Raw genomic sequence first — 25,132 nt, 5'->3', positions numbered from 1 at the left:
TATCAAAGAAGAAGGCAATGACCTAAATCTGCATAACGCCCTTACCCTGTTCGAAACCTTTGCCCGGAAACTGGTAACCGGCCTCCCCTCCCCCGGGTGTCTTCACATATACAGCAGGTATATTGGTTATTAAAAGTCTGTTTGTTTTTCTTCGGTTAATCCGTCTTTTATTGCGGGGGAGGGGGCGGAAAGGGGGAGGGGGGTGGTCTTCAGCCAAAAACCTAGAAGGATTAGAGGGAGAATAATTTTTCCTCCTTCACAGCTCCCCTCCGGCCAGGCATTCTCCAGGTGCACCCATCATGGAGAGAGGGCAGTGGGCTGAGCCCCAGGAGGCTGGGAGAGAGAGACAACCCACAGATGGCCCCCCGGCAGACAGAAAGGGTCCCTGAGTCAACAGCGTGTCCTGCAGAGAGGGACCCCGGGGGTTCACTCCCTAGTCGGAGCCTGTGTAGCCCCTGCGTGCCCCGAGCCAGCCTGAGCGCACACATATTCACACGCATCCCATACACGCACACACTGCAGAATCATCTACCACAGGCACACCAGGCATGCGCACATAGTGTGCATACTACACTCCCCCACGCTCCTGTACAGGCTTGAGCACACGCAGACACACGCGCACACCGACAAGCACACACATGCACCTGCACGCACACTCACTGTCGCATAGGCAGACGCAGACATTCCCAAGCAGGCACGTGCGCACACACTCACACACCTGCCTACTGCTCTGGTAAAATCCCAGCTCGTAAAGCAATCGCTGCGACGCTTCCTGGAGCAAACTCCTTCCCGGCTCACGGACTCAATGCCATCATTCCTCTCCCCACTGCCGCCCCCGCCCCCAGGAATTGCACCACTTTTCCCACTCTCCCCACCCCCCACTCCAGGCTTGTTTTCCTTTTCTGAGCGATTTTAAGTTTCCATCTGTCATCCTAAGTCATTAATCCCAAACCAGAAGGCCAAAGAAGCCTACCTCACATAGCCAAGCCATTAACTAATTGCAAAAGGTACACGTATCACATCACAATAATCCCACGGCCGCAGCCTGGCCCCCCCTCCCCCCGTGCCTGCTTCCTGAGTTGTGCTGATAAAACGGACGAGCTGCCCGCTCCTGCCCTGGATGGCGTTGCCGTGATGGATGGGCCGTGTCCGGAAGGGGTGTGGGTCTGCCACGGGGGGGCTGAAGAGGGGGGCTGGAGTGTGGGGCAGTGCTAGCTGCCAGGCAACTGTGTCTCCGGCTGAGAAGCAGCCACAACTCCCTGTGGCCCCGGAGTGGCAGGACCTCTGAGGACAAACACAGGTGAGGAAGCCCAGAAGGCCCCCCAGCCCCCTCCTCCTAACCACCGTTTTCTCACTAAGTCAGCAAGTTCAAGGAGACGGGCTTTCAATTGACCACCCACGGTCTGCAGGCACAAACCTGCTTTCTGATGGTGGTCCTTGAGGGCAGAGCCTCTCCTCAAGTTTCCCTTCAGCTCCACTGGGGGCTCAGAGGCCACGCCAGCGCCGTGCGGGGACTGTCTGATGGCCTATTTCCCAGCAAGGATTGTCGGCAAGTCCACGTGCGTACGTGCGCACACATCCGGCTTCTCCACTTGCAGGATCAGAATAAATTGCCTGATTGACAAGCCTCCTCTGTAGTTCGTGCGCGCTGTGCCTGTGGGTCGGCCGTGGCTACAGTGGCAGTCAGCTGACCTAATCCATTTATCTTATTTATACTGTGTTCCATTTTCCATATGCGGAGTCGGGGCCTCCTGGATCTGGTATGCAAATGAGACACGATGATTTGCAAATGAGCGGAGGCCTGACACTTTTAAAAATTATCATTAAGAACATTGCCACGCTGCCACTGGGTGGGAGGAGGGAGGCTGGAACTTCGAAGGCATGTGATATGCAGCTTCCTTCCCCCCTTCTCCCCACCTTCCTGAACCCTCGCTCACCCCTGTCCCCTTACAGGTTCACCCCATTGTTGTGGGGTGATGGGTGCGGGCATCGCCTGGGGCGAAAGGGTGGCAGGAAATTCACAGAGACCGAAACAAGCCCAGAGAGGGATTCCGACTGACATCTACCACCCACCTGCCCTGGGCCCCAAAGGCCGACAGCCCACTCCTCAGTGAACAAAACACAGAGGTTCCCCACCCCAATTTTCAGTCTCCTTTCCAAACCCCCGTCAGGCAGATGTGTGAGTTCAAAATTACAACAAACCGGGCCTCGCTCAGTCTTTATCGGTGGCCCATAGCTAAGAAACAGACACGTGGTCGAGGCGAAGCCAGAGTGTCCAAATCTTGATCTTCCTCCAGAGCAGCAAGAGGTACATAGACTGTGAGGCATCAGGGGTGGCCCCACGAGACATCCTGGAGAGTGAGTCATCTCTGGCGGGTGGGTGGAGGCCGGCACCGGGGAACCCAGGTTTGAGAAACGGGAAAGCCCTTCCATGCCAAGTTCCCCAACGTGGCAACTACGCCCCCCCAACCCCCAGTTTCCCCTGCTCTGGCCCCTGGCAGCCCGCTGCTGTGCTGTTCTCTAGTGTGGTATTCTAGAAAGGAACCTCGTTTGAGTTCAAAGTTCTGCAGATTAATTTGAAGCCAGCGTCTTCCTTTTTTTTTTTTTTTTTTTTTTTAATACACTGGAGAAAAGAACATATAATCCCAGCTTGTCCAAAGGCGGGACAAGAGATTTCAATAACAAAGTTGTATTTCACTTGGCAATCAGGGCAAGTTGCCCTCCCCCCACCCAAGTGTCCTTGTTTATTGTTCTGTTTCCCAGAATATACAGAGCAGACATCTCCAAGGCAGGAGGAATGCTCCCGCCAGGAATTTCCAAGACGGCATTGGAAACATGTTGCCAATAGTTAGACAAATGCGAGCTGATCCCCAACATGCAAATTATGACACCTGACAGAAGGAACGCAGGGCACGCTGTCGCTGACAAATAAGGCAACATTCACAGAGGTCTTAGCAAAATTAAATACAAGATCCTGAAGAAGATAATGCCAGATTTCACCCCGAAGCGCCTGGTTTGCATTAAGCACCTCCTCGACGCCCTTGCTAGCTCCCAACGCAAACCTAAATCTCCTTTGAATCTTGTCTTAATACGATTCATTAAGGGCAAGCCACCATTGGTGACCAGGCGATGTTTTTAATTACCGCGTTCCCCGTTCCTTTTCTGTGCATTCTTCCTGGTACCGTTCCAGCAGATACTTACAAATATGACTTCTATGGGGGTCCCTGTGATCTGTACAAGGACCACAGCTGCTAATGAGAGCCAGGCAGGCCCCTAGCCAAGGGGGCTGCTGATTAGCAAGCCAAGAAACATCCAGGCTCAGAAACTAATGAGCTGGCAGAGAGGCCCACACAGACGAAGAATGCGGAGCGCAGCACCGGGGAGAGAGGCCACCAAGACAACACGAGGAGTGAGACCAAGAGGAAGACTTGAATTCTGGCCGCTCACTCGCGGTTGCTAATGGTTGAGGGAGCTGTTTGTTTGGAGGTCTTCGAGACAGGGCTGCAGCCCACGACGGAAGGAAGGTGCAGGCCATGAAGGGGGGGTAGCTTTGTTCCCCGGAGGCCCTGCTGAGTCAGGGACCCAACCTCTGAAAATGCGCTCCTCCGCCGCCTGGAACGGTCCTCCCCTGCCTGGGCTGATGCCTCCCCACCAGCCGCCACCGCCACCACCATACCCCCCCCACCCCCCCCACCCCGCAAATCTGCACCACCGCTCCGAGGCCAGCGCTGATTCCATGCTCTGTTCGGGACCTGCCCCGACCACCATTGGTTTTATTCACCAGACGTCAAGTTCCTCTCGCGTCTCGTGCATTGCACTGGCTACAGGGGCCGGCCGGGGGATTCTCCGATTGATGGTCACTGCCCTGAAAGAAGAGCCTGGAAGGCCGACATGAAAAGGAGCACCATGATGGGGCGCCTGGGTGGCTTAGTCGGTTAAGCGTCCGACTTTCGCTTAGGTCATGATCTCGCGGTTCGTGGGTTCGGGCCCCGTGTCGGGCTCTGTGCTGACAGCCAGCTCAGAGCCTGGAGCCTGTTTCAGTCTGTGATTCCCTCTCTCTCTGACCCTCCCCTGCTCATGCTGTCTCTCTCTCTCCTGGAAATAAATAAAACATTTTAAAAGAAAAGAAAAGAAAAGAAAAGGAGCACCATGAGGAAGTAGGGGCTCCGATGGCTACCCCGCTCATTGAGAAAGTAATCATGTTCTGCCCGCTGACCTGCCCTCATGGAGTAGTCATGATCTGAGGCTTCACTCTGCAATTGTTTCAGACACATGCCTTGGGGCAGAGACGGGCCAGATGCTCACCAAAACTGTTTCCCCTTCCTGGGCACACAGTTAAACGAATTCTGAAGCCACCTTGCATCTTGATGAGAGACTAGCTTTCACCCATCAAATACGAGCCAAAGGGATGAAATAGTTAAGAATGAGGGTGTCTCCTCCCTCCCTCCCCCCCGCCCCGTATCTCTATCTCTACTTCTCTCTCCACCTTATCTCTCTCTATCCCTCCTGTCTGCCAGCTGGATGATGCCGGACTGGCCTTGAAGGCACATCTCGAAAATGGCCAAGCCACAGCACGTTAGGAGCTAAGTCAAGTCTCCCCAAAAGCAGAGTTTGTTCTGACAACTCCAATGCGAGGGATTTAGTGACAGAAAACTCCCAGGTGAGACCCACAGAGCATGAGAGACGCAGAATGTGTCGAGGGAAGAATCTAGCAAACAGGTAGTTCGAGATAAAGTTTAGTCTCCGATCCACCTGTGCCCTGGTGAGTGCGTCATTGGCTGTGGGCTACCCCTGGGGCCGCCAACGTTCTAGGCATTTCTGAGTGGAGTGACTGCTTGGGATTCTCAGTCTCCTTTCTCTCTCTACCCCCTCCCCACCCACCCACCAGCCCCGCCATCTCTCTCTCTCTCTCTCTCTCTTCTCTTCTTCTCTCTCAATAAATAAATAAACAAACAAACAAAAAAAAAAACAATGAGGGGCACCTGGGTGGCTCAGTCGGTTGAGCATCTGACTTCAGCTCAGGTCATGGTTGCTCAGTTCGTGAATTTGAGCCCTGTGTCGGTCCGGCTCACTGCCGTCAGCGCAGAGCCCACTTCGGACTTTGGATCCCGTCTCCCTCTCTCTGCCCCTACCCTGCTCACACGTGCACACACTCTCTCTCTCTCAAAAATAAACATTAAAAAAAAAATCGAGTCCCCGCCTGACTGCCTGGAGCACAGCCCCCCAGCCACATTCAATGAGGACACAAACAAGAAGCAATCCTTTATCTGTTCAAGCACGAAGCCCCTGAGAGTTTGGATTTGTTTGTTACAGCAGCGAGTATCGGATCAGTTAGTTGCACACGCAGCGTCCTAAGCCAGAAGCTGGTGAGCTCTCTTCTGTAGAGGGACCAGATTGTACAACTTGTCAGCCTCTTGGGCCACATAGTCTCTGTCACTACTATAAGCCAGATTTGTCATGTGGGCCGCGGTCTGCTGACTGATCTTGCAATCCACAAGCCTCAAGAACAGAAAGTTGGCTTTAGAGGTCTTTCTTTTGCACCTAAGGCCTCGGACAGAACTTCACCTGGACTATGCAACCCTTGAATGCCCGGGCAAATCATCTGAAAATGAAAGAATTAAAGTAAGTTTCCGGTTATGATTGTTGCTTAATTTTATTTCACCTTCACAGAAGGGTTGACTTTCCGAGTCTGGAATCCGGCGGGAGCAGAAGTTGGTGGGAATTAAAAAAGAAAGAAAAAGGGGGTTGTGGGAGAGCTCGGAGAGGTCCAGTGCACCAGCAGGGGCGGGCTGACTGAGGACAGCCGGGGAATGCAGAAGGACCGGGATCATCGTGGCCGAGAGTTCTGGCGCTGGCCCAGCTACACTTAGGTCCCTCTGCCACAATCTCAGTCTGGTGCTCCCACATCCACTTTTAATGGTAAACAGACAGCTATGACAGCCTGAGGACGCACGGTACCCAGAGACCCAGGCCCATATGTAAGCCGTGTCCAGCTCTACCATGTCAGCGTGGAACCCACTTCGGATCCTCTGTCCCCCTCTCTTTTTGCCCCTCCCCCACGTGCGCACGCATGCTCACGCTCTCTCTCTCTCAAAATTAAATAAACCTAAAAAAATGAAACATAAAACATACTACAAAGCTACAGTAATCAAGATAGTGTGTTACTAGCCTAAGGATAGGATTGAGAGCCCAGAAAGAAGCCTCACACATATTGCCGATTAATTTTCAACAATGGTGCCAAGGCTATTCAGGGGGAAATTTGTCAACTCTTTTCAATAAATATGATTGGGACAAGTGGATACACACATGCAAAAAAAAAGGAAAAAAGGTAATTTGGATCTTTACCTCTCACCATACACAAAAATTAAACCGAGATGATTCATAGATCCAAATGTTAGAGCTAAAACGATAAGCTTCCCGAAGAAAGCATATGATGAAATCTTGGCACCCTTGGTTTAGCCTTAGATGTGCCACCAAAAGCACAGTCCATAAAATAAGAAACTTTTCAATCCAAACACGCCAAATTTCAAAACGTTGACACTTCTTCAAAACCTACCATTAAGAAAATGAGAAGACAAGCCTCAGGCTTGGGAGACAATATTTGCAAATCATATCTGATAAAGGTCTCACTTCCAGAAAATATATTTTTTTAAAAACTCTTAAAACTCAATAGTAAGAGGCACCTGGGTGGATCAGTTGGTTAAGCATCCAACTCTTGATTTCGGCTCAGGTCATGATCTCAACGTTTGTGAGTTCAAGCCCCGCCTCGGGCTCTGTGCTGACAGTGCGGGACCTACTTGGGATTCTCTCTCTCTCCCTCTCTCTCTCTCTCACAAAATAAATAAGAATTCTTTTAAAAACTTCAGGGGCCCCTGGGTGGCTCATGTCGGTTAAGCGTCCAACTTCGGCTCCAGTCATGATCTCACGGTTTGTGAGTTGGAGTCCTGAGTCGTGCGCGCTCTGTGCTGAGAGCTCAGAGCCTGGAGCCTACTTCTGATTCTGTGTCCCTCTCTCTCTCTCTCTCTGCTCCTCCCCTGCTTGCACTCTGTTTTTCTCTCCCCCAAAATAAATACACATTTTTTAAACATTTTTTTTAAAAACTTCATAATACAGACAACCCAATCTTTAAAAAACAGGTAAATAATTTTAAGTAGCCATCTCATCAAAGAAGATAAATAAATGGCTCATAAGCACACAAAAAGATGCTCAACATCGCTAGTCACTAAGGAGATGCAAATCACACCTACCAGTTACCACTTCATGCCCTCTAGGATGGCTACAGTAAAAAAGACAGACAGTAGCAAGTGTTGGTAAGGATGTAGAGGAACTGAGACTCTCATGCTTTACTGGTGAAAATGTGAAACGATGTGGCCACTTCAGAAAACCAGCTGGCAGTTGCTTTACAAGTTCAACATAAATTCACCAGACATTTCCACTCCCAAGAGAAATGAGAGCATGGGTCTACACAAACGCTCACGCATGAGTTGCTCCTCGCTGCCTTATTTGTAAAAGCCCCAAAGTGCAAATCCCAAATGCCCATCGACAGCTGAATAGATAAGTACACTGTGGTATATCCATACAACGGAATCTTCATTCAGCCATAAAAAGAGAAAAAAAGCAACAAGTTACACTGTGAATGGAGCTTGAAAACATTCTACCCGGTAAAAGAAACCAGACAAAGAGACCACAGATGGTATCATTCCATTTACATGAAATCTCCAGAAAAGGGGGCAGGACCGGGCAGGACCTGCTAACGGACACAAGGTATCTCTCAGGCTGATGGAAATGTTTAATAGTTGGATTGTGGTGAGTGCTGCACAACTCTGCGAACTCACTAAACATCTTTGAACAGTATGCTTGCAGCAGGTGAACTTTACAGAAGGTAAATCGTAGTTCGATGCAGCTTATTTAATTTAAAAAAAAGAGCTTCTGCATATGTATCTTCATCTCAAACCATACTTCCAAACAAGCCAATCAAAGACAACGCACATTGCACCTGAACAGAAATGCCTATTCCTTTTCGTCCCTAGCCACGTTCGGGGAAATCGCAGTTGTAGGAGAAAAAGCCCCAAAGTGTGCCCCAGCACACCCGCCCATGCGCGTCGCCCTCACCTTTGCTGCCGCGGGTTTTAGGACCCAGCACTGACCACCGAACTCCTTCCCAGGAGGAAAATACCTGAATCCTTCCCCACAGAAGGCAGAGTTACAGAGGCACATCCTACCGTTTCTCATCATTTTTAATTACAAATTCCTATTTTAATAGATGTTTCTGCTCTGTGCAATTTTTCATAATTCTTTTGCCTGAAAAGCCCGGACACCTCGAGGTGTAAACACTGGTGGTATAAATTGCCTGTGTTGGGTGGGGAGCGAGGGTCGACTGGTTGGCAGGAAGGAGCCCGTGAGACAGACTAGGACACGGAGAAGGGAAGGGGGAAAAAAGACGAGTTGATAAATAAGGACTCCGAGTTCATCCCCACAAGGCTGGCTGCTCATTGCTCAATGTTGCGAGACACTGACTTCTTAGAGGTTTGCAGCAACAGCTCGCTCGAGCTGGAAATTGCTGTGAATGTGCATCCTACCCGAGGCTGGCCTTATAAAAAGAGTTCTCTGGTATCCTTAGCTCGCTGACAGGCCTGGGACAAGCAGATGCTCCTCTGGGGGCGGCTCAGTCTGAGCCCCGGCAACCATGCCCCCAAGCTCTTGACCCCTAGACTGATCCTCAGTGACCTGTTCCATCTCACTCCCTATCTCCCTTAGCTCTCGCTTCTCCAATCAAGGTCCCAGCCCCCCACCCCCACCCCGCCCACCCATACCATGCCCTTCCCACTGCCTGCAATGCCACACCCTGACTCATTCATTCCCCCAGGCATTTACCGAGCACCTACTGTGTGCCAATGAAACTACCTCTGGTCTAAGTTCTGGCTGAGCCAAGCCATGAGTAACACGGTCCCAAGCGAAAGGGGCTCACAGAGGTCAAAATCAGGTGTGCTCTGTGCCAGGATGGGTACGTAAGGGAGAAACACTGAGGGCAGAGAGATGGCTTTGGCCAAGTCCACCCAGAAGGAAATGTCTGGGGAGGCTTCCAAGAAGGGGGGATGCTTAGATGGTCTCTTAAAAGAAGGGTGGCTGCTTGCAGGCAAGGTGTTAAGATTTCAGATTTCGGTTGACACAGAAGAGTGTCAACTTCAGCAGAACCCCAGAGCAGCGCTGTCCACTAGAACTTTCTATGATGACGAAAATGATCTCTATCTGCACCGTCCAAAATGGTAGCCACTTAGGTAATCAGCACTTGAAATGTGGCTAGGGCAACTGAGAAACAGAATTCTACGTTTTATTTCATTTTGATTCATTTTAACTTAACTTCAAATATGCACGTGGTTTGCGGCTACTGGAGTGAAAGAGCACAGCTCCCAAGGCACAAAATGGCAGAGTCGATTCCCAGAAGTGCTAGTGGTCGTATGAAGCAGAAGCTTCGGGTGCCCAGAAGCGGCTACTGGAAACAGCCAGGAGAGAGAGAGAGAGACAGAGAGAGAGAGAGACCAGCTCACAGAGGAGCTTGTGAGCATGACTGGGTCACTCACCCTCACCTCGACACATAAGACACCCCCGTCCCTGGTGAAATAACTCACCCACAGCTTCGATTCCAAGAGCTGCAAACTCAAATGCCGACAGCAGCTCCAGGGAAGACGAGGTGAGAAAGGACATACCTGCGTGTCGCGGGCACCTGGGCCGCTGTGTCCAGCTGGACGGTACAAGTCCCATCGAAAGGGGGCGGCCACTACTTGGCATCACTTTGTGATGCTCTTGTCTCCAAACACGAGCCCCAAACTGCCTGATCTTCCAATGACTTTGAAATGTTCAAAGAAAAATATATGCAACATTTAGACACTGAAGGCTTTCACAAAGTACATCAGGCTTTTTGACTCCTCCTGCGTCATTGGGGCTGAGACCTGGGCCTTGAAGTACAAGGTGGCAACCAGTATTCCTCTGTCCACCTCTTCCAAAGCGTCTGTCATCCTATCTACCAGGTGCCTGCTTTTACATACAGCCCACCGCTCCCCACCTGGCTCACGATTCCTCCAGAGCTAAAAGGGTCTTCAGGGGACCAAAGTCGCCTCCACGCGTCATTCCAGGAACCTAGTACAACCCTCTTCCATGGTCCTTGTTTTGTGAAATGAACGAACGAATGAGCCATCTCGTTCATGAAACGATCTGGCCAGCCAAGGGGGAGGCTCCAAGAGACAGCGGCAAAGGAGTTGAAAGGCAGGAAATGAACTAGGCTTTGGGATAAAGCCCCATTAATTGCCATCTTACCAGAAATCCTCTTCCCTGCAAATCCGCAGGCTGTAAATTAAGATCTGAATTGTTGTTTTGAGCGCAGCTTTCTCCAAACCACAGATTTGCAAACACCTCTCTTCCCGGTAGCTCGAGGCCTCACAACAGCCTTGTGCTATTAAATCTTGCTGAAAGGTGGGCTGAGGTCACTAGGTCTCTGGTGAAAATTACCAGACTTGCGGACGGCCACCGGGGGACTTAGCAAGATGCCTCTGCCTCCCATCACCAGGGAGAGCCCAGCCACCAAGAGGCAACTCGGAGAAGAGAATCCCTGACCCCGGGTGACCCTCAGAGCTGCAGGGGAGTGGGGGGGGGGACACGGGGCAGGGAAGTGGGGGGCGGGGACTGGAGTCAGCAAGCGTCCTCCCAAAGTCCTGCAGCCCTCTCGCTTGTTCGTTCCACATTCCTACAGCAGCTTCGGGGAAGTCATTTAAGCTCTCTGCTCCACTTGCTCCAAGCAATGACTGGGGATAAATGTGCCACACCGCACGGCGGCTTCCTAAGGCCAGGAGGGTCTTCACAAGGCGATGGCAGGAAGAGCACGACCCGAGCCATGAAAAGGCGCCGCGAAACTTCTGAACGGTGTGCGGGCCGTGCCACAGCAGACGCAGAAATGCTTGCTCCCGGCACATCCACATCCAGCCTCCCGGTAGAAACACAAGACGTCGTTCCTGCGGATTTTTCCTCTGGGGCCATTTTGGAGATATTCTGAATGGCTGAAATTCAGCCTTGTAGAGTCAAGAGTGAAACGCACCGAGAGGACTTTGAGCGGACCGCCCCCCCCCCCCGCCTCCCCCCACCGTCCCCGCTTTCGGTGCAGATGAGGAAACCGAAGTTCACATTCATCACACCGCCGGACTCCCCACACACAGCCCCGCACTCTCTTTCTTATACCACGACATGGTGCCCCTTGCTAATCCGTATATCTGTGCACACCACGGGGTCCTCTCCGAGACACTGATGACAAAGGCCATTTTTCACAGGAGGATATAATCTGCTAAAATCTTCTCCTGCATCGCAGGGTAAGAATTCCCATAATTCACAGAGCAGGTTAATCACAAATATCAATTGACGAGGTGGGAAGAAGGGGCAGAGAAGAGAAGGAACGCTCGGTCCGTGCCAACTTCTGAAGTGGGACCTGTGTCGCTTCCCCCGGTCGTACAAAAATAAAAACACCCCAAGGCTTGTAACACGGAGCGGAATTCTTTTCCATACCTGGAGACAAGATCATATCCTCTTTAAAGGGTAGACGATTTATTTAGGAAAGATAATTGATGGGTTACTTATATTAGTCTCCAGTGTCCAGTCCTGCCATCATTGAGATGAAATGCTCAGGACAGAGTGAAATCCCTTAATTACTCTCACATGTGTTGTGCGTCGCAGGAAAGGAAACCATAACACAAAGTGCTTATATATCTCAGCAGCATAATAGCTTGATGAAGATTTCTAAATTTTTCAAAATGTCATTTCCTTCCAAAAGATGGATTATTTCTGTGGGGATTTAGTCTACCTAATTATTCCTGCCTTGATTACTTAACTACTCCAGATATTTCATCCCTCCACGCTCTTATCATGTTGGGCCTGTTAGAACTGAGGCGGCAGCTTATTAGCACAAAGCAGACGGTCCTGTTTCCAGGCAGTGAACGTGGGAGGGGGCGTTACCAAATGGAGCACCAGAAACCTCTATGGAAGGAAAAACTTCTTCTCTACTCTTCTAAGTTCTTTGGCTGGCAAACTGATATAGAAGAGATTAACAGGAGACAAACAAATTTAATCGTCTACACATGGGGACCTCCTTACAAATAGGAGGCCCAGGGACAGTTAATGCGTATTTGCCATCCTGAGCTACGGAGCGGGATAGGAGCCCAGGGGCTTCAAAGGGGAAGAAGGGAATTCACCAGATGATAAAAAGAGCAGATGTTTGGTACTTAGCTGCTCACCCTGCTCTACAGATGGGTTATTCAGATAAAAGCTGTCTCTGGTAATAGCTCTCTGTCTGAGCGGGCAGGGGGAGAGTGGGGGGGGGGGTGGCGGGGCGGCCTAAAAGTTTGTCTGCTGTGTCTTGATTGCCTTGGGCTCAAAATAACCCCCATGCCCACGTGGCATATTCTGGGGGTCAGGTATTTTGCTCAGCCTCAGTCCCACCTTGGAAACTTCCCTAAGCAGTTCCACAGCCCAGAAGGTGAGTTGGTGGATGGCCCCATCTCACTGAACCAGTCTCTTGGTACTGAGAATAGATCGGTTCAGTTCAACAGTTGTGTCTTGCTCCAGGAGGGGGATGCACGTGGGTTCCCAAAGTGCGGGCTATGGCACAAGTAATCAGGTATTTACTAAAAAGCATTGTTGTGGCAACAAAGAAAAACAACGGTTAATATTTGGGGCAGATGAGAATTCCGGGTTCTGAGCCGCGAAGGCCGACAGTCGAGAAGATGTGTAAATGTCCGGTTTGAAGCACCTCCAGAGGGCGCGAGCACAGGCAGTGACGATTTGACAGATTTTTCTGGTCTGCAGCTTGAGTGTCTCTGGTGAGCTTTCTGAGCAGCCCCAACAGGACCGGGCGCGAAGACTGTCCATATACATCAAGCTGTCCAATTTTAGCTTACATGGCTTCAAAAGAGCAATTGTAGCTCTCAATGATTCCAAGTCAGAAAAGGGTGGGAGAAAATCGGAAATGTTAGCTCGAAGACTTGTAGTCAAATATTGAAGGAAACTGGAAGAATCCAGACTCTAGTCCAGTTTACAGGTAAAAAAAACAGAATCTCAAAGATCACAGCATTGGAATTTGATATCTACAAAGGGGATCATTTTTCTCTCTACAATCGCCCCCCGCTTTTTTTTTTTTTTTTTCAGAGAGAACCACAGCAAGACTCATTTGTCTGCAAACCAAGTCTAGTTTCAATAAAGTTGACCTGATTATTTACGTACATGCAGCAAGAATAGTGACCCACCATATAGGCTCTTTTAAATCTGCGTTGCTGGACTTTTCCATAAGGGAATCTCAGGCTGAACTTTCCAGAGCCTCTCGAGGCTAAGAAGCCACGCCGTGGACGTGCCAACAGACTTTGTCTGCAATACCTATAGATTCGGATACATTCCTGTCTTCTCCAGATCCCCAAAATATCCTGACATTCCGGAGCCTGCCAGGAAGTGACCTTCCTTACCTGGTAAAGGCCAAGAACCCTGTAAAGTAAGGTACCAGGCTGAGATTTCCAAGGGCCTTTATTGGCTCCATTAAGTCAACCTTGGCTTTTAGAAGCTGTCTGGTCATACCTGAATCTACGCACATCCTCAAATATGACGTTCGAGTCAAAGCCTTGGCAATATAACCAATGCGACCAAATGTGTCCTCTTTACAAGGAGAACAGATTCTTGTTGACCTTATGCAAATAACTATGTTGCCACGAGCATGGGAACGGCCGCTGAGTCTCTCAATTCTGGAGGGATCGGGTGGGGGGAAAAAGAGTCATTGTTCCACCCTTGTTCACAAAGGTATATCTTACCAAAATGTTGGTAGCTTAAGAGAAAAGATTGAAAGGCTTCCATGCATCTGGAAATACAAAAAAAGAACCGGCAATATTTTAAACACAAAGTCATAAAAACTATAACCATCCTCATCAGTGTGCAATCCAGTGCCATGTTTAATTCTCATTCTGCTTGAATCCAATTTGTTCATTAGTACGGGAAATTCTTACCCAGTCCAGGTGTTCTTTTTTTTTTTTCTTTAAGTTCTCAGAAACATGTATGCCAGAGCACTTTCCACAAATCTCCTCGAAGAAGAAGCCCTCCTACAAACGCTTTTGCAAAAGCACCCATTGTGAAACGCTAACTGTAAGTGACAAAAGATCTAAAAATAGCCACGGTCGAAGATTTGATGGGCGTTCATAATAACGCAATTGACAAGGAGATTTAGTTATTGTTGTGACATAATTTTCAGATAGTAACTAGAATTATGTCTGATAACCTCACACCAAGACATAGCAGATTTTCAGGAATTTCATACAAATTGTAGAGCACTTACATCGTATACATCGTATACAATACAGCAACACGAGAAGGCTTAGTATTACTTCTTATCTGACAATGCCTCCCACGTAATGTAACATACCAAATAAGCCTAATTAGTTTAACATCTCCCATTTTTTTACACATAAGGAGAGAGCACACGTCTTCTGCAATTTTCCAGGGACTTCTGGAAAATTCCAGAATTACTTTGAGGTGAAAAGTCTTTGTTTAGAATTTGATGTGGAGGAAACGTGTCGAAAATATCAAGGGGTTTTAAAACACTTAGTCAAATAGGATCTTGGGTCATTGTGAAACAATATTCATTTAACCATGGTGACAACTAAAGGCTTCCCAGGCAAATATGGAAAGTTAAATAGTTGTAAAACAAACAAAACAAAACAAAATCCTAGTTCTTTTAATAGAGGAGACCCAGCCTTCTTAAGTAATCAAAGACCTGATGCGAAACACAGAAAGGTATTTCGGCCAACACACACACGTTTCTTTCCTAGGCACATCAGTTAAAAGACATACCAAAAGTTTTGTCTGTAATTTCTTAGTAAGAGCAGACCAGCAATCCAAGAAAACGTGTCCTTTCAGCAGACGAAAGCAAATTAAGCCCGTTTTACTAAGTATACTATTTTTTGTTAAGTTTATTTATTTCGAGAGCGAGAGATAACGAGCAGGGGAGGGGCAGGGAAAGAGGGGCCAGAGGATCTGGAGCAGGCTCTGTGCTGACAGCAGTGAGTCAGATGCAGGGCTCGAACTCACAAACCGTGAGATCATGACCTGAGCCGAAGTCAGATGCTTAACCAACTGAGCCACCCAGTCACGCCAACATAGGTACACATTAAAGCTTATTTTTTAAATCTTCATGATAACAATTCAATTTTAGCCAGCTTGATTGCACGAGGTAAAACTCTCTCTCTCTTCCCAACCTCCTATACCCTTTTTACTTTTGATCAAGTTTACTTTCTTTTCCCTTAACAAAACTACATCTTTACATCTCATGCCCCTTTTTACCAAAACACATCTTACCTTCCTTGCATACAGAATTGCCATCCTTACTATTCCCAGTAGTTTTAATTTCACTCATTAGCATTCGTAACTCTTCGAAACCTTAATATCTAGTGAGAACTAAAAAGTAAGCAGGGCGCCTGGCTGGCTCAGCCAGAAGAGCATGTGACTCTTGATCTGAGGGTCATGACTTTGAACCCCACGTTGTGGGGTGGAGATTCTGTAAAAATAAATAAATAAATAGATAAATAAGGTTTTAAAAAGTGAGCAACCAGAACCTGCTCCATCAGCACCCTTTCGATTGGCAAATTTATAAATAGGTTTCCTAGTTTCTAGAAGCATATGCCTCTTTCAGTTTTCCAGTGCAGCACCGACACATCCAAATATCTTCTAGGTTCTCTGCAATGAGAAGCCGAAAGCAGATACACAGTTACATCATTGTAACTGATGTTTCAATACTGTCTCTTATTTGGAAATGATCTAGATATTTAATGACTACCCATCACCATATTCAACTCAAAACTCCAAGGTTTTGAGTTACCAAAAAGATTTGGGGAAACGATTTAGGTAGACACAGCATAAAACATAAATATTGATGCACAGTTCATTTATAAACTTTTATCTTCCTTGCATCCATTTAATTCACTTGTTTTTAGCCGTCATGTTTAGATTAGTCGTGACAATTTCACGAGGCACTAAATATCTAACCATCATCTTAAATTCTCTTTCTTGCTGACAAAGTCTGTAGCAGATAGAACATGAACTTATTTGACTTTGGTAAACCTGGGTAGGATAAAAGTTCTATGTGGGGGCACTTGGGTGGCTCAGTTGGTTGAGTGCCTGGCTCTTGATTTTGGCTCGGGTCATGATCTCACAGTCATAGGATTGAGCCCTGCGTCAGGCTCTGTGCCGAGCATGAAGCCTGCTTAAGATTTTTTCTGTCTTGGGCCACCTGGGTGTCTCAGCTGGGTACGAGTCCGACTTCGGCTCAGGTCACTATCTCACGGGTTGTGGGTTCAAGCCTCGTGTTGGGCTCTGTGCTGACAGCCAGCTCAGAGCCTGAAGCCTGCTGCAGATTCTGTGTCTCCCTCTCTCTCTATCTGCCCCTCCCCTGCTCATACTCTGTCTCCCTCTGTCTCTTTCAAAAATAAACATAAGAAATATTTTTAATGAACTTCAGTGATACCATCCAGTGGCAGAAAATACCACCCGTGCACAATATACATGTACAGACACACGTAAACATATGGACACAGAGACCTTATGGGTTTCAGTTTACAATTTTGGCCATTATGACAATGGAAAATTCACGAGTCATAAAAGAACAGTTGGAATAAGTCAAGTTTGTCTTCTCAGACAGCTAAAGCTTTTTGCACTAATATTTGTGTGGAAGACGCGTGGTTTTTCATTAGCCTAAATTTCAAATGCCCCTCTGTCCCTTTATGTTTTTCTTCGGATACGAATTGCATTCCTGAAATTTGTCCTTGACTAGTTACGTCTCAAAAACACAGGGAAGAATGCAAGTTACAAGCCTTTGGGGATTAATATTAAAAAAAAAAAAAAAAAAAAAAAAAGGACTCGGTGAACTCTGAACCGCCCCTAGAGCTGTATGTTGAGTTTTGTAAAGATTTGTGAGCTAAGGACAGTTGCTCTCAATTTCCGAAAGAATTGGGTCGCAGCCAAGATGACATCATAGGTTGATCTACCCATCCCAGCACACACAAATAGCTAGTGTATATGTGCGCACGCGCGTGTATGTATTTGTAAATTCTTTTACAAAACTTCAGATTCTCTTTTCTTTTTCTCCAGGTACATAGTTTCATTTTAGCTTAAGGAAGGAGGCCAAAAACAGAAAAAAGTTCCTATCAGGCTCTGAATATCAGCTTCCAGCGAGGCCCATCTCTGACCACAGAGCTACTAAAAACCCTTTTAAGTATCTCGTCAGTTTTCATCTGGGACAAACAGCAAACATGTTCAGGGTTTAATGCAATAAGTCTTTGTGGAGTCTGTATAAAGCTTTCTGATAAAGGCCTTCTTTCTCAATGTGCAACTCAACTTTGCACCAGTTTATCTTAGGAGGAGAAAGCCCCTTGATCAGCCCCTAAATATGAGCCTTCAGCTGATCATTTGCAGAAGAGCCTAGGAAAAGTTTGGATAGTGTCCCCTGTGAAGAGACGTTTTCAAGGGACTATTTGGCTTGTCTGATAACTATGATATAATCATAGCAGCCAAATGAGGTCCCCGTGAGCGGGGTTGTAAATGACCAGTCATCTTTTTAAATTCTCCTTTAAATTTGACAGGATCCTCTGAAAGGGAAAGAGGACTTTATAATTTTAAAAAATCTGCTGGTATCCAGGGCGTAGGAATTCCTCGGGTGGGGGCTTAGGATATATCTGCAAAGGAAGGGGCATCGGAAGGCCAGGAACTGACGGTGCCTGATGACAGAGCCCAGCAGAACGAACCTTATTCTCCAACCTGGGGGCTTGTGTTAAATTTATTTCCTGGCTTGTAGCATTTCCATGAGTAACCTGTACACCCTGGGCCTGGAGATCCGGCTGGAGTGTTCTCTGTAAATCTAACAGGGAAAGGGAAGTTAAAAGAAGCAGCTGAGTGAATAAGGGATTTTCTGAGAAAAGTGGAGACGTTTGGGGAGCTGAGGGAATTTGCATTGGATATGAACTTCAATTTTGTTCTAAGTGTAATTTCTGTTCAATCATCTTTTTTAATGTTTTTATTTATGTTTAAGAGAGAGAGCGCGCAAGACGGGGAAGGGCAGAGAGAGAGGGAGACACAGAATGGGAAGCAGGCTCCAGGCTCGGAGCTGTCAGCACAGAGCCCAATGCGGGGCTCAAACCCACAAACCGTGAGATCGTGACCTGAGCCGAAGTCGGACGCTTACCCGACTGAGCCTCCCAGGCCACCTCTGTTCTTTCGTCTTGCCAAGGGCACCCCTAAGGTTAGCTGGTACACTTCTTTGTATCCACTTTTCAATGTGGTCTTTCCAGAAGTTCCAAGAAGACAATTGTTTAGGATGAGAGCTCCCTTACAAAAACAGTGCTTGGGGCACCTGGGTGGCTCAGTAGGTTAAGCATCCGACTTCGGCTCAGGTCATGATCTCGTGGTTCATGAGTTCAAGCCCCGCATCAGGCTCTGTGCTGACAGCTCAGAGCCTGGAGCCTGTTTTGGATTCTATGTCCCCATCTCTCTGCCCCTCTCCCATTTGTGCTCTCTCTCTCTCTCAAGAATAAACATTAACTTTAAAAAAAAAAATAACAGCACTCGGATATAGAAGTTTTTCCATTGCAAAAGAGCTACCATCTGAAAATTACTGAGTAGGAGCTATGCATCTCAAAAGCGACTCAAACCAATAAATTTTTTTCTGGATTAGCTAGCAAGAGGTAGCCCACAAGAGAGTGCAAAAGATGCGGCCCTCACAAAATCCAGAAAGTACTCCCGGAGTTAGCCTCGGAAGGCAAAGACTTTGTTGTTAGAGGCCATAAGAATGGTATAGCAAAAATGGTGTCTCCAGTCTCTCGTAAGAATATGAGACACCTCCAGTCATAGACCCATTAATCTGTGACATGGGGCAGGTGCTACTTAAATGGGGCTTTTCTGGCACTAATGAGACAAGGAAAGTTACAGAACAGAGCTTCCTTATGGATTGGGACCCCTCATGGCACATCCCTCCGATAGCTGGCACGGCTGGACAAAGAGAATGCTGATTCATGTCTTCGAATGCCAGGCTATTCGACTGGCTACCAGAGGTACCTTCCGGATGGTGGAGACCAGAGAGAACAGTCTCGCCGATCACGAAGCCAAGCTCTCAGGACGCAGAACGAGATGAAAGGGAAACCTCTCCAGTTTTCACACAAGGGACTTAAAGCAAAGTCTGTCTAAATAGACGCTGGTCAGATGAGAACCGTGAGCTCACCAGTCTGTGAGGCCAGTTCAAACAACAGGCTTACTGGGCCTATGCCCGCGTTCTACCCTATGGTTTTCCTTCTTGTGACAAATGACACAAAAGACAGAGGCAAAAGAAAACAATGGCCATTTCTGGGAGGGACGGGATCAGTAGAAATGAAGAGTATTCATAATAAATCTTTACCAAAGCTGCTACCCCCAAGGCAATAATTCACGCAAATATTTTCTCCTGCTAATTTAAATTTAAAATTTCAAAAAATACTCTGACCCCCCGCGCTTTCCCCAGACCCTGCAGAAGAGATCCAGGAAACAGACGCGGTATGAATTCTTCCCTCTTGCTGGTTCTCGTCAGAGGTCCCAGGAGCTCTGGGCTGCAGCAGCCTCCAGACAGCAAGGTCTCCTGGCTGGCTTGCCAAACCTGTAGAGGAGGAAAAAATTTTCCCTCTACCCTTCTAGGTTCTTTGGCTGGTAAACTGACATAAAACAGATTAACAGGATAAAAAACAAAGTTAGTTATGTATGTACAGGAGCCCCGTAAGAATATGAGAGCCAAGGACAAGTCGGTCAGTCGAGTCTTATAGGCCATCCGAAGGAATGCAATAGGGGCCTGGGGGCTTCAGATGGGAGGAAGGTAATTCACACAATTGATAGGATCAGTGGGTTGCTAATCCGATGTCTGCCCTACGATAGGTCTTTCAGATAAAAAGTTACCTTTGGTAATAGCTCTTTTTCTGGGCCAGGAAGTAAACGTTTTTCTTGAGTCTTCTGGGTCCCGATTGCCCTTCAGCTCAAAATAATCTATGTGCCAATATGGCATGTTTAAGGTCACGTATTTTGTTTCCTTCCCTTTTAAATCACTCCAATGAAGCAATGACCTCGAGGCAGCTTCTGCTCACTTGCAGTGACCTGGGCTAGTCTGCAGATGCAGCCAGAAGCTTACAGAATCTTCTAGACCTCTGCCCCCCCCCCCCCCCCGCCTTCCCTCTATCCCAGGAGACAGGGCACATTTGCTTTCCTACTCCCCGCCTTGCACGTTGCATAGATCTTGGGTATGAGCCCTGCCTTTTTCTTTCTCTAGAGGAGAAAGAAATTTCTTTCTCTACTTCTCAACCTTCAGCCTGGAGGGCTTATTAAATAGAAATTGCCAGGCCCCACCCTCAGAATGTCTGATCCTGCTGGTCCTAAAACCACACTTGGAAAACACTTCTCTAGTACGATTTTTTCTTTTAAAAAACAAAATTCACACATTTAACGCTGTGGTTATTGTCTGTATTAGGTTGGAAGTTGGATCCTAATGGGATTTCTTTATTTGATTTGATAAATTTCTGTCCGGTGTCCAACTCTGGATTCCAGGAGCAAAATAACTATTTAAGTAAAAGGTAGGGGCCCCACAGCGGGAGGGAAGGAAGGAAGGAAGGAAGGAAGGAAGGAAGGAAGGAAGGAAGGAAGGAAGGAAGGAAGGAAGGAAGGAAGGAAGACGGTTGGAATGGGCAGCTTCCGGAACATCTCTGGGAGGTATGCTCCGAAGAATCTGGGAGCAGGCACAGCTCTTCTGGACTGAAAAGGAATATGGTTTTTCTCCTGTTTTCCTGTTACATGGGGTCGGTTACCCCACCAACAGGGAGTCATTCTTCACTCACGCAGGAGGATGGGCAAAGGGCAAGCCCTGAGCCCAGTGCCTGCCCCGGGGCGCACCTGTCAGGCCAAGGAAAGGAGGCTCGCGCCCTTTGGCTGATCCCACAGCTTGGAAAAAAGCCAGACTCCGCTGCCTTTGAAAGCCTGTTCCTTGGAGCAATCCTGGCTCGCTAGGTTTAATTGTTTCGTCTCTCTCTTTTTTTTCTAGTTTATGAAGCCGCCCCGCCTGCAGTCCGCCCCTTGCGCAGCGGCCCGGAAAGGTGGGAGGAGCGCAGGCAGCGCTCGCAGCTCGGGCAGAGTGGGTTTCTATTTCTCGATTATAAAGAAGCATTTGTTGGGAGCTGATGAATTGCGGCGGGGCTGGGGCCGGGCCGGAAGCGCACCTGTGATGCTCTGCGCCCGCTGGAGACTGTTTATGCATCAACTGCGGCCACAGATTCAAACCCTCCCCCCCCACACCCCACCCCGCTTGCGCTCAGAAAGGGCGGGTGAGGGGGAAGGAGGGCGTGAGCTCAGCTCCTGCCCTCCTGCCCCCTCCCCCGCCCCTCCGCTAGTTCGAAAGCCTCTGAGACCTTGCTACTCAAAATGTGGTCCCTGGACCAACAGCATCACCGGGGAACTTGTTAGAAACGCAAATCTCACGCCCCACTCAGACCCACTGAATCAAGAATCTGCTTTTTAAATGAGATCCTGGGGTAATTCCCTGTTTATGGTAAAGTTTGAGAAGTAGGACACAGGGGTTCATGGCACAGAAGAGGTTAAGAGCTCCGGCTCTCAGGCAAGGAAAGGGAGGGCGGAAAGGTTTGGTCCCCCATTCGTAAGGGGAGTGGAGGGTTAACCCGGAAGCCTGCCTCAGGAGTAGAGGACAGAGAAATTAACATATGGATTGAGTTAGTCAGGCGGTCTCGGAAGCCGGGAGTAAACACGAGTGGGAGGGGGGAGAGCTCGATTTGTCTGGGGCGGGGAGGAAAGGAAAGAGAGGGGACTGGGGTAAGTGGGTGCCACCCACACACCAAAGCAAGTTGCGTCTGTTGCTCGCTGGGCCCTTTTCCTCCGCCTGCTGCGTGTCTTCCTTCCGAGACCCAAGCAGGGCATTTCAGCAGGCACACAGGCAGGGTGGATGAGAGCAGCAGCGGCCCGAGCCGACGGCGTGCGTGGAGCCGCGATCGGAGCACCTGGGAGATTCTTAATAAGCAGGCTGGCATGTGGTGAATAAAATTTTAATGCCGGAAGAAAGAGGAAGCGCACAATCATAAAAAGTGCGCGCGGCGTCAAGGCATGGGAACCAAGAGAACACGCTTGGCAGGGAGCCTGCGTGGAGCTGGCCGGGGCTGGGGTTGCACCGTCTTCTGGAAGGTCTAGCGGCAGCTCATGTCTGCACCCAGGAACCAGCCTGCTCTCCTTTGGCCGCACTAGCGGCGGAGAGAAGAGGTACTGAGCGCGTTAAAGAGTAGGCAATCCAAAAAGGAAGGATTTGGATTTGGTGTAAGGGCACCTTCCCTCCCTCACCCTTACCTACTGTCACCCCTGTTCCAACCGGGTGGGCGGAGCGATGAAAGAAGGCCTGAGTTCAATCTCATCAACTCCTAAGTGGGTGATACGTTTTCACACACCCCTCCGGGCCCTTCAACGATTTTCATGCGTGGAGCAGGTGGACCAATGACAGACTCACACCTATCAAATTCCAGGCTGCCCCCAAGCGGGTGCGGTAGTTAAAAGACTGGATAATCCACTTGGACTCCAATCATGTTTCGATAGACTGTTACCATAGAGTGAGTCTGTCAAAATGGCCTTCACTTCTTTACTCAGAGATCGGTCCCCTCATCCTCTCCCATAAGGTTTTTTGAGGCCATTTGCAGAACTCCAAGTGGGTTTGATTCAAATGTTAAAAGAAAGCTGCAAAGATCGGGTTCCGTTCTAGTGCAAATTAAGGTTGGAGGTCAAGACGTGTGCAAATGGTAATATTTCTTAGGAAAAAATATAAGGTTCCGTCCTGGATCCAGAAGGCAGGAGCCCAGGTATAGGGTGTGAGAAATGTGGCTTAGCAAAAGAAATTGTAATGGGCAGTAAGCTCACTATGAGCGAAGAGTGGAATATGGTGGGTAAACAAATTAAAAAGCACCCCACCGTAGGCTATAGCCACAGAGGCAAATGTCCATAACAAGGGAAGAGATGGTCCCAATTTGTCCCACCCTTGTTAAGACCACTCCTGATACCTTCAGCTTAGTTCTGGAAGACAGACGTTGATAGGTCAGTGGCAAGCTGGACACACTCAGAAGAGAATGATCTGGAGGGTCAAAGGTCACGAAACTTGAAACATACAGAGTGGGCTGCGGCCGGTCCCTGGATCGGGTACCAAAAAGGACCAAGTCACAGAAGACATGCTCCTGCCCTTCAGAAACGTACGGCCCAGTGAGCAAATCGGAGAAGTACGTAAACCAGAGAATGAGAGAAGGCTAAGTCAGGATGTGGAATCTTGGAAGAACTTATGGAAATTCTGAAATAGTTTAGACTGAGCGACATCCAGCATTCAACACTGTCTGCCGCCGGGGAAAGAAGTGCCTCCGTCTTAAAGGGAGATTCTGAGCAGTGCATCCTTTCCACACTACGTGTATCAGAAAACCTGATTAATGTGGCTCACGCAAGTAAGAAGTATTTTGCTCACGCAGCAAAGAGAAAGGTGGTAGGCAAATGTGGGTCCAAGAATGTCAGCACTTCCGACCGTGTGATTCTCTGGGCTCTTCCCTCATGGTTACAAGATGGCTGCTGCTGCTCTTGCCTTCATGTCTACATTCCAGCAGGAAGCAGGAGGTAGGGGAAGGGGTAAGACCTGTGTCAGGAAGACAGAAGCTTTCCCAGGAACCCACGGCAGATGTTTGCTTCCAGTTCATTGGCCAGCACTGTGACCCATGGTTTCACAGTGTGGTTCATTACCAAGAATGGGGGTTGGGCCAGCCAACCGACAGTGCATACCATAGATGGGTTTTTGGGGGGCTCGGGGCCCTGATGGGACAGTGGTGCCATCCTCGGAGGCAAGAAATACAGAGGAGGAACAGGTTTGCTGGGTGCGGGGATGGTTGTTGATGAGTTCAGTCTGGGACGTGTTAAGTCAAAAAGCCTGTGAAGTATCTGCAAACAGAGATGTTCAGTGGAGACATTAAATGTGAGGGTCTCAACTACCACTGAGAGCTCTGTGCTTCAGGTCTGGATCTAGGAGTCGCCAGCAAAGAAGCGGGGATCCAGGGGCTGGGTGGAGGCGGGCTGGAGGTGGGTGGGTGCCAGTTTGGTGTCTAGGCATGAGGTGGGTGGAAAGAGAGGAGCATGAAGAGTGTGCCAGAAGAAACAGCCAGAGAGGCAGGCGAGCGGGAGACCAAGACAGAGCGGTTCCTAGAGGCTCTGGGAAGAGAGACTTTCAAGGACGGAGGGAGGGACAGCGTGCGCCTGCGGTGTGGACGCCCCTCCTCCCCTTATCGCTTCAGGCCTCGCACACCCCGGTGTCCTTCCTGTGCTCGCTGCCAGCGTCCAGCTTGAGCGTCTCTCTCCATCGTGGGGCTTTCTCTGGCCCCATGGGAATTACTCAGCCAAGTCCAGGCCCAGAGACACCGTCGTCTAAACCCCCACTATGCGAAACTCCACAGCGCAGGTGACCAAGTTCCTTCACCAAGTGAACTGCAAGATCTACTTAAGAGACCCACCTACCATCCCAATGTGTGGACCTTATTTGAATCCTGATCCCAGAAAACTCTAAAAACTCATGACACGGGGGCGCCTGGGTGGCTTAGTTGGTTAAGCGTCCGACTTTCGCTTAGGTCATGATCTCACGGGTCGTGGGTTCGAGCCCTGCGTCGGGCTCTGTGCTGACAGCTCAGAGCCTAGAGCCTGTTTCAGATTCTGTGTCTCCCTCTCTCTCTGACCCTCCCCTGCTTACGCTCTCTCTCTCTCTCTCTCTCTCCTAGAAATAAAAAAAAAATTTTTTAATTAAAAAAAAAAAAACTCATGACACGTACAAGGCGATTAAAGATGTGACCGCCGACGGGGCGGTTGATACTGCTCACGGGTAATTGTGAAAGTTTCGATGTGATAATAATATGGCTACATTAGGAAGAGAGTCTTTATCTTTTAGAGATGTGTACTGCAGTACTTACGGGTAAGTGATAGGGTGTTTGCGATTCGCTTCGGAAGAGTCCAGTGGGTGGGGGGGGGGGGGGGCAAAGGGGTGATAGAA

The sequence above is a fragment of the Hyaena hyaena genome, unplaced genomic scaffold, assembly GCF_003009895.1.
Source record: "Hyaena hyaena isolate Hyena2069 unplaced genomic scaffold, ASM300989v1 scaffold_12, whole genome shotgun sequence".
NCBI classification, from domain to species: domain Eukaryota; kingdom Metazoa; phylum Chordata; class Mammalia; order Carnivora; family Hyaenidae; genus Hyaena; species Hyaena hyaena.
Note: the sequence above shows the minus strand (reverse complement) of the source record.